General features: G+C 43.1%; 1 long non-coding RNA gene across 1 annotated transcript; it reads left to right on the forward strand.

Moving 5' to 3' along the window:
• The first annotated feature begins 2391 nt into the window (after positions 1-2391).
• LOC112669947 (uncharacterized) lies at positions 2392-8207 on the forward strand. The gene is made up of 3 exons (XR_007405971.1): positions 2392-2426; positions 7552-7616; positions 7691-8207. It is a non-coding gene; the product is annotated as an uncharacterized LOC112669947 (long non-coding RNA).
• Positions 8208-9758: the final 1551 nt, after the last annotated feature.

The following is a 9758-nucleotide window of genomic DNA, read 5'->3' on the forward strand; positions in this document are numbered from 1 at the left end:
GTCTTCACACCATCCAACGTAGCTCTATGCTTGCATGTCAATGACTTGTAATCCAGTTTTGACAGTCAAAATGTATTAAGTGAGTGAATGAATGAGTAGCATGGTACAATAAGAATGATTATATTTCTCTATAGCTGTAAGCCTGGGACTTCATTTTCAGAATCCTAAGGTCTATATCTTCTTACTCTTGAAAAAAGAAGAAAGTGAGACCCAAAAAGATTATACGACTTGGCTGGTACCCCACTGGAGCAAGACCCTGTTCCTGACTCCCAGTTTTCTGCCTCAACCACTCCATTGCCTCTCCCATTGCCTTGCAAGATGGAGAAATTGCTAACCAGCATGTGCACACCTGGCTTTCTTACCCAGTGAGTCATCTGGGGCAGAGACTCTTACTCCATCCATAGCAACTCTTTCCTCATTCACACAGTGAGAAAGTAATACCTGCTTTGCCACCCACCTGACTAGAGATGTGGAAGAGGGGGTCCTTGGATGACACTGTGGGTAGGATCGGAAGAAGCAAACCAACATTGAATACAAGTGACCGACATTATTTTCCTAGCATTTTCTTCGTTTGTGTCACTGAACTCTACTTAAGGACATATATCTTCCATAACTTTGATACGACTGGCTATTTATCAGGAACATTTCCTTCTGGATGTTTCTGAATTCTTTGGTTCATGTTAAAAATCCTGGGTGATGGAAAGAATGTGGGTTGGCCAGGGAGGATTAAACTCTGCAGGTATCGTGCCATAACCTGGCATACCAGAGAAACTACAAAGCAAAAACTGTGGGTGGCCGCAACCCCAACACAACCTCAGCGGCCAGCCACAGAAACAAAGAATCTCGGAGGAAGTTAGATTTTGGTTACAGGCGACCACAAGGAACTCGCTATCACAAGTTGCCATATGTTTGTAATGCATCTACTAAGACACAGATTTTTCGGGCCTGTGAGTCATTGTCCAAAATCATTGTTCTCTTCTGAGTGCACATGAAATCAGATGATCTATTTATGCATTTTTCTTAACATTTTAGAAGAACGGAGCACATGAGAGGCATTTTCTTTCCTTCATTCCCAACCCTTTACATCCCTTTGTCTTAGCTTATAGCTGTGGGCTCATTATTGAGAAAGCCTGAATTTTGCATGAGAATTCTAAGCACTCCCCATGACCAAAGCTAGAATAGTCTGAGCAATCAAACATAGTAGTATTAGGTTATGACCCAATATAAAATAGATATCCCTGAGTCCATACTGAGGTAAATAAACGATTCAATAAATAAAGGAATGGGAGAGAATACACAAATCTCCCATGGAGAAGAATTTCAAATAGTTATGTAAATATCCTGTCAAGGAGGAGGTGGGAGTGTGCACATAAGCCCCCACTCCCTAAGTATGGGCCACGCGTGGTAACTGCCTGACCAAAACTCCTCAAAACTGTTCATGGGCCAGCCAAGAAGACCTTAAGGGGATGTATAAGTAAATGTAATAGGATATCCTACATGGATCCTCGAGGAGAGATGGGTGGCAGGTCTCTTGCTCACAGTAAAATGCTGAGACCCAGCTGGTAGCTGTGAGGCAGAGCTAGGTTGAAAAAAAATCAGCATTTTGCAAATATCTTGGTAAGGACTGGCTCAGAAAAGAGCCAACTAAGGATAGGCAAAATTTCAATGGGAGGCAAAACATTCTGTGGATATGGACAAACACGTTCTAATGTTTATATAGAAATTCAAAAGACCCAGAATAGAGACTCCTGGGTGACTCAGTGGTTGAGTGTCTGCCTTCAGCTCAGGGCGTGATCCCAGGGTCCTGGGATTGAGTCCTGCAACCAGTTCCCTGCAGGAAGTCTAATTCCTAATTCTCCCTCTGCATGTGTCTCTGCCTCTTTCTCTGTGTCCCTCATGAATAAATAATATCTTAAAAAAAAAAAAGACCCAGAATAACCAACAATACTAAAGAAGAAGAACCAAGTTGGAGGACTGACATTACCTGACCTTAAACTTTACTATAAAGCTACGGTAATCAAGACAGTGTGGCATCGGTGGAAGAAAAGATAGATTACTGGAACAGAATAGAGCACTCAGAAAGAGGCCCACATGCATGTCACCAACTGATCTCTGACAAAGGAGCATAAGCAGTTCAGTGGAGAAAGGATAGTCTTCTCAACCAATGGTGCTGGAACAAGTGGACATCACAGGCAAAATCATGAATCTAGACACAGACTTTGCACCAGAATGGATCATAGACCTAAATGTAAGTAAAATGCCGAACTATGAAACAAGAGGTAATCTATGAGGTCATAATGTGTATTTATTAAGTCACAAGGATGAATAGTTATTAAATAAATGATGTCATAAATCATGAAACATTAGGAGCATTTCTCTTTCTAGGCATATCTGCATAAAATGAATCGGAACAGTAAGGATAGAAGGTAGGTGGGCAGGATTGGGAGACGGCTTGGAAGGAGGAACGGGCAGGGGAAACAGGAGGCAGCGGGTGGGGGGTGAGCCTGGTATCTGGGAAAACCTGAAGTCACTCCTCTCGCTGCAGTCTTGACAAGCCATGCCCAGGCCAGTCTGTGGCTGTTTGGCCCAAACCTAATGCACAAAATAAAGCCTAGTGACACGAAGGGCCACATGATCCTAGGTCTTATGATAAATCTAAGAGCCTAGGAGATCCACCCTAGAGAGTGGGTGTGAACCAAGAGCAAAACTTTCCTTCATTTGGGGTTTTCCTGTTTTGGGATTCACAATGACCAAGGACATGGTAAGAAATTATTGCACAACATGGGCCTGCATGAGTTTGCCTTTGTCTGTAGACAGTGTGTGTGGTTTCCTTCAGATTTCCACAGGGGTTCTTGACACTCTCACATTTGCCTCAACTTCCTTCTTGGACTTATAGACAAATGATCCACCCCCACCTCTCCTCATAGACCATTCCATAGTAACGAGAACCCAGGGGAATTGTGTGGTGAGCAAGAGCGTTTAATGAAATCACAGGAAGGGAACAAAATTATTTCTGGGTCTTTTTCTGTATGTAAGAAAGAAACCCGAGACCACTTAAAACCATCTTTGGTAAAGGAAATGTAGTTGTTTGTGTTTCTGCTGTGGAGTGCCCGTTCATTTTACAACAGTGGTCCTTCCACCTGCATATCAATGTTATTGCATGCATATTATATCACAGACATCTTTTCTAGAACCAGGCTTTGGTGTTCTGAGCTCACCTTTTCTCGTTTTTAATTCCTGCTAAGAATGAAACCTTTTGAGATGACAGTCCTGATGTTGAAATCAAGTTATTTTTAGGAACTGGGTTACAGATTTTTTTTTTTTTAATCTAGGATGTTTCATCAAAATTGTAGTGTTTTAATCTCTCTAAAAGATCTTTGGGAAGCTATCCTTTTCTGAAGAATTTACATATTTCAGAAAAGGGATGAACCATCTTCTAGGCAAAAGTATACTTGGGATAAAACCATGGCCCAGAGGGCGCCTGGGGGTGCTCATTGGTTGAGCACCCGACTCTTGATCTCAGCTCAGGTCTTGATCTCAGATTCATGAGTTCAAGCCCCTCATTGGGCCCCATACTGGGCCCCACACTGGGCATAGGGACTACTTTAAACACACACACACACACACACACACACACACACACACACACAGCACTGAACTGTCCAGACACTGTGAGCCTCTTCCCTTGCTTGACGATTTTAAAGAGTCCAGCCTGCTTTATTATTTCAGCTTTGCTGACAAACAGGGACTGTGCTGCTTCTCCACACACTTGGCCTGTGGAGCAGGCTTTCTTCCTTGGTTGAACACATGCCAAGCTTGACTGATTAACGACATCTTAGCAGGATTTACTCCTGATCATGTTTTGCATTTGCTCCTAGAACACCAGGATGATAACAAGGATATTTGCTCTGAATACTTATTTATATAGCCAGTGATTAACTCTATGTTGTATTTAAAAAGGAATCAGGGATGACCTCGTGTTTTTAAGGTGGAAGGCATCTGATAATCTTTCCCAATATATGCAGGGAAGTCAGGATTTATATGCTCTTGGTCAAAGATGGACTAAACCCCTTTGTTTGTTATCCGTTATTGTGTAACAAATTATCATGCATTTAGTAGCCTAAAACCATATGCATTTGCTATCTCACAGTTTCTGTGGATCTGGAGTCTGGGCATGGCTTAGCTGCATCTAACAGGGTTGCCATGGTGTGAGCCAGGGCAGTGGTCTCATCAGAAAGCTCCAGGAGTGAAGGATCTCCTTCTATTCTCACATGATTGTTGGCAGGAATCAAGCAATTCCTTGCATATTGTTGAACTGAATGACTCATTCAGTGAGCCCCCCAACCTCACCATCAGCACCCTTAATGAGACAGCTCCAGAAGGAGCCATATCCTCCTCACTCTGTGGTAACTAACCTTGGGCATCTCTCTGCCCCAGGTACAATGACTCTCTACCAGGCTCTCTCATCTTCAGGCACATAATCTTCAATGGGCCATAGGGAGAGAAAAGGCCAGTCTGGAGTAACTGGCACTCTAGCTAGGCATTAGGAAAGACCCTGGCCAAAGGTCCAGAAGCACTAGACCTGACCTCAAGATGAAAGATCCCTTTACTAGCCATTCAGGGACAGTAGAGCCCCGGCATGGCATTTGGGGTTTCGCTATAAGGATGACTTTGTGCCCCAGGCTTGTAGAAACTGGACATATTGGTTAAAAGGGCATTCTTTGGCTTTTGTCTAATAGATAGATCACCAGGCTTAACAGTGGAGCTCATTCTCTAATTTATATAGATCCCTGATCACATGCTAGAAGGGCATGTGGCCAATTTCTTCCACCTGCTTGCCACCAACTCAAAGAAGGACTATTTGGGCGCTAAGGTAGAAATACTTGGGCTGTAGACTCCGGTTCCAACTTCTCTGTCTCAGCCTCTGTCCAGATAGGACATTCAGTCTAAGCATCTGAGACACCTGACTTGATCCTTTTCATAACTCTGCTGTCAAAGGTACTGTTTTCAGCCCAACCCAGAATTGAAATAAACAAGAGTTCCTAAATTCCATGTTTAAGCAACTTGCAAAACAAATTCTACTCATCTATTACAAAACAACAGGGGAGAGAAAAACCCTTCTAATGAGGCTCATGAGGCATCGCCCTTCTGTGTTGATTTTACTTATAATGAATATTGTTACCTTACAAAACCCAAGTGGCAATTCTGAATACAGTCATGCAGTCACTCAAGAAACAGTTACCAACACTGTGTTCCAGGTTCTGTTCTAGGTACTGGGGATAAAAAGGCAAGAAAAGAAACAAGAACAAAAAATCCTGGAATCTTGGAATCACAAGAATGGTAGGAGGGAATGAGAAAGCTCAAGTTATTTTCGGGCATGTTGAAAGAAGTGGTTAATACACATTAATATTTCCTTAAAATCATTTTTAGATTGGCAATAGTACATTTTTGATGGTGCAAGTGTCTTTCAAATATGACATATATAGGAAAGGCCTGTTATGCTCATACTCATATTTCCTGTTAAATATTCTAGGCAAAATTACTCTTTCATCCTCTGCTCTGTTGTATTTCCAAATAAAAACAAGTGAGGCTGAAAATATCAGGATATCATTAAGGAATTGCTAAAAGCCCTTATGCTCTGAGTTGGCACCAGTTAGGGAACTCATTGGCTTACTATGTTGGTAACAATTCAGAGCACCAGCAGCCTTTCGCAAGGGGTGGAGGCTATGGGTTGGCTCACCTGGTGCATGTTTCCGCTTCCTCCTCCCCTACCTGCCTCCATGACAGAGGCCACAAGCAGAGCTGGCTTCGTGAGCCGGGGGCCCCCCACCTGGAGTTTAAGTCTCTGTGGCTGATGTCTTAAAATTCTTTATAGTTATCTCTTTGAACTTGTGTTTTATGAGTGAAGTGCCATGGGACAATGGAATGTGCACTGGGGTCCTAGAGCCTCGGCTCACCTCCCACCCTCTCCTCCATCACCTTCTCCACTGACCCAGCAACTGTAACGGGGGTCCTGGGTGTGGATTTAGTGGGGGCGAAGGGGTCAGCAGGTGCACCTCAGGTGCACTGAGTCTGGGGGCAGGGCTCAGACACTGGGGAGTATCCGTCTGCACTTTGTGAGCATCAGCATCTCTAACGTTACACAGCAAATAAAATCCACCAAGGCAGGTAGAGAGAAAACCCGCAGAAGAAGGAAAAGTTTTGCCTTTGCTTTTCAAACAGAGGTTTTGGATGGTCGTTTGGCATGGGATCCTGAAAATTATGTGGTCAGCCCTGGCCATTAGTGCCTCAAACTCTATTCCCAGCCTCCCGCGTGGCTTGCAGGTGGCCTTGCCCACTGCTGAAATAACCTCCCCGAGACCTAGATTCATTTGGCTTAGTCATCGCTAATTCCCCAATATACCACAAAAAGCAGGTGTTCAGCAAAACCTGATAGAAGTAACTAATTAAAGCGCATTAAGTATTTGCGTACTTGCTAATTACTGCTAATGTATTACTCAGGTCTTGCATCATTTTTTCTGTTTGATCTGTTGAATCATGAGAACGGTATGTGTCCTCCAGTGTAGCTTCTGTGAGATTCTCCTTTGATTCTCAAACGCTTTCTGTATTAACTGTTTGATACCTAATGGTCCCTATGACAATCGCTTTTGGATTGTGCCTTTTGTTAATGTAATTGTTTCTTTCTATGGAAGAATATTATTCAGCCTTTAAAAAGAAGGAAATCTAAAAAGAAGGTCCCTGGGTGGCTCAATTGGTGAAGCATCCAACTCTTGGTTTGGGCTCAGGTCATGATCTCAGGGTAGTCGGATGGACACCTGAGATCTCTGTGTTCAGCACAGAGTCTGCTTAAGATTCTCTCTCTCTCTCGCTCACTCACTCCTTCTCTCCCTCCCTCCACTTGTGCTCTACTTCTCTCTAAAATAAATAAATAAATAAAATATATTTTTAAAAAGCGGATATCCGGGCAGCCCCAGTGGTGCAGTGGTTTAGCGCCGCCTGCAGCCCGGGGTGTGATCCTAGAGACCCAGGATCGAGTCCCACATCAGGCTGCCTGCATGGAGCCTGCTTCTCCCTCTGCCTGTGTCTCTGTCCCTCTCTCTCTCTCTGTGTCTCTATGAATAAATAAAATCTTTAAAAAAAAAAAGAAGAAGAAGAAATAAAAAAATATAAAAAAGCTGATATCCTTGGTTAACAGTTTCAAAGTGGCAGTTATGTAGGATGAACGGGGCTACAGGTGTAAGGCACAGCATTCAGCTGAAGTTGCTAATACTATATTGAATACCGGAAATTTGCCAAGAGAGTAGATTTTAGATGCTCCCATCATAGTGGAAAATAAGCAATAATTCTACTAGGAGAGCATATGTTAATTAGCTTGATTCTGGTGAGAGTTTCACTATGTATGGGTGTTCCGAATCATGCACACTTCAAATGTATATTATTTTTATCAAAAACATAAAATAAGGAAGCCTTGGCATTTGCATGGACATGGATGAACCTGAAGGACATTATACTAAATGAGGTAAGCCAAACGCTTTTCAAACTGCCTTTCAGGAGGTCAGGACAAATTGATTGATGCTGGCACTTGAAATAAGTCTATCGTGCGCATTTGGAGATGGGTAAGTTCACCTGATCGGTACCCTCCATTCAGCATGAACTTTCAGGTGCTGACTCTTCCTGGGGTCAATTGTAGGGAGATTGACTCTACCAGGAAAGAAGGTGGCTAGGAAACAGCCCCTGCGGCCCGCACGGTGTCTTTCTGCGTGACTCTGCCCCTGCCTGGCTGTTGGCGCCCCAGCTGGGAGCATCCGAGCATCCGAGCTCCGCCAACGCCGCTCGACTTCCAGCCTTTCGGGGACTCGGAGACCGTAGCTACCTGACATCAAAATAACCCATCTGTTTCAAAAAATAATAAGCAAAACAATTATAAACAAAACAGCTGTGTGAACAACCATGGGTTTTTTTTTCCACCTTCAACTGCTTGTTGTGTCCGCTGACAACCCTAGAAAGCGCCTTTACAAGAAAGGACAGGTTTTTTTGTGCTCAGAATGACGTCCTGGACAAGGGTGATTGACGCCTCCACGGGTCTTGGATGGGCAAGGATATAATTAGGGAGCCAGCTGATGCGGGCTGACGAATCCCCCTCTCGCTGCAGAACAGTGATGCCCGGAATAAATTTCCTTCCTGGTGTGTAAGCCAGCCTCCGAATTAACCATTCCCTTCATTTGCCCTCTTTGTCAGCGTCTGCTTTCTCGTTGCATTTTTTGACGTTGAGTTCCCACAGGCTGCCATTGAGGCCTTAATGGGTTATATGACAGGGTTGTCTAGGACCATTATTAATCTGGAATTTATGTCATTAATTGATTTGTTGTTCAACAGAATAAAACCTGCTCGTGGTCCAAACAAGAGAAATAATTCAGGAAGAATATTCGTGCAAGGCAGCAAATCCTGCTTGCACTCCTATCTCTCCAGCTCTTGCTCCCGAGGGGGCACCATTCAACTTTCTGTTCCTTTTTTCCAGTGGGTCTTCCATGTGTCTAAATACTGTGTCTACCATTCAGTTCTGGTTTATCAGCCCATAGACTGCCGTTGGCGGTCTGTTTTGATGTGTTTCATTACATCAACAGCCCGACTTCCCTGTGTCCGATAGCATCATGTCCGCACTTTTAGTCACTTTCATAGACATCGAGCCACCAGGATCCTCTTGCAGTCCTGATCTGCTTCCCAAGGACCCGATTCACACAATCATACCCAGAGTATCAGAGAAACCAGCTGAATGATGGGAGTTAAGGGCAGGTGATTCAATCCCAAGATCTCAGTTCCCTCCCCATTAATTTATGAATTCATCAAAATGCCAATACAAATATCAACAAGTAATTCTGTGAAGCTAGAAAAGTTGACTCTGGCATCGACGTGGAAAATCAAACATGGGAGAACGTGGGAGGGAGACGTGGGAGGGAAGCTAGGGACACGTGGGAGGGAATGTATGATGGGATCCAGCTCTTTCAGATAGGAAAACATCCTGTAAGGCCTCTGGAAGTAAAACAGTGAATTGATAGGCAGGTGGAATAGAATTTAAAAATCCCCAAATAGATCCAAGTACATATGGAGACTTAATATATGATAAGGATAGTATCCCAAATTGCCAGAGCAGAGACAGACGTTTTAATAAATGGCATAAAGCCAACTTTATCATTCGGGAAAAGATAAAATTAGATCCACACCTCCCACCATATGTAACAGTCAAGTCCAAGGGGACCAGGTGACTGAATGAGGAAATGTGAAGGCATGTATATGCTGTATACAAACAGGGGCGAATTCCCTTTAAGCTGAGGGTAGGGAAAGGCTTGTACCTATGATAACAAAGGGAAAAACAGTAAAACTAAGGAGTGCTCAACTTGACTCCATAAATATATACAAAAAGATCCTTTTGTACAGAAAAAAAATCATAAGTAAAGCTAAGAGACAATGATATTTGGGGGATGTATTCATAACATTTATCAGGGATAGAGGATACTATCTCCAATAGAAAGAATTCTTTAAAATGGAGGAAAAAATGATCAAACACCTGATAGAAAAATGGGCAAAATACATGAACAATTCACAAAAAGATATAAAAATGACCAACAAACATGAAAATATTTTCCATCTCACTCCTAGTAAGAGAAATGTAAATTAAAACTACAGAGAGATTCCATTTCTCGCTTATCAGATTGGCAAAAATTCAGAAGTATGACAACACGTTCTATTGGTGAAACTAT

The sequence above is a fragment of the Canis lupus genome, chromosome 25, assembly GCF_003254725.2.
Source record: "Canis lupus dingo isolate Sandy chromosome 25, ASM325472v2, whole genome shotgun sequence".
Lineage (NCBI taxonomy): Eukaryota > Metazoa > Chordata > Mammalia > Carnivora > Canidae > Canis > Canis lupus.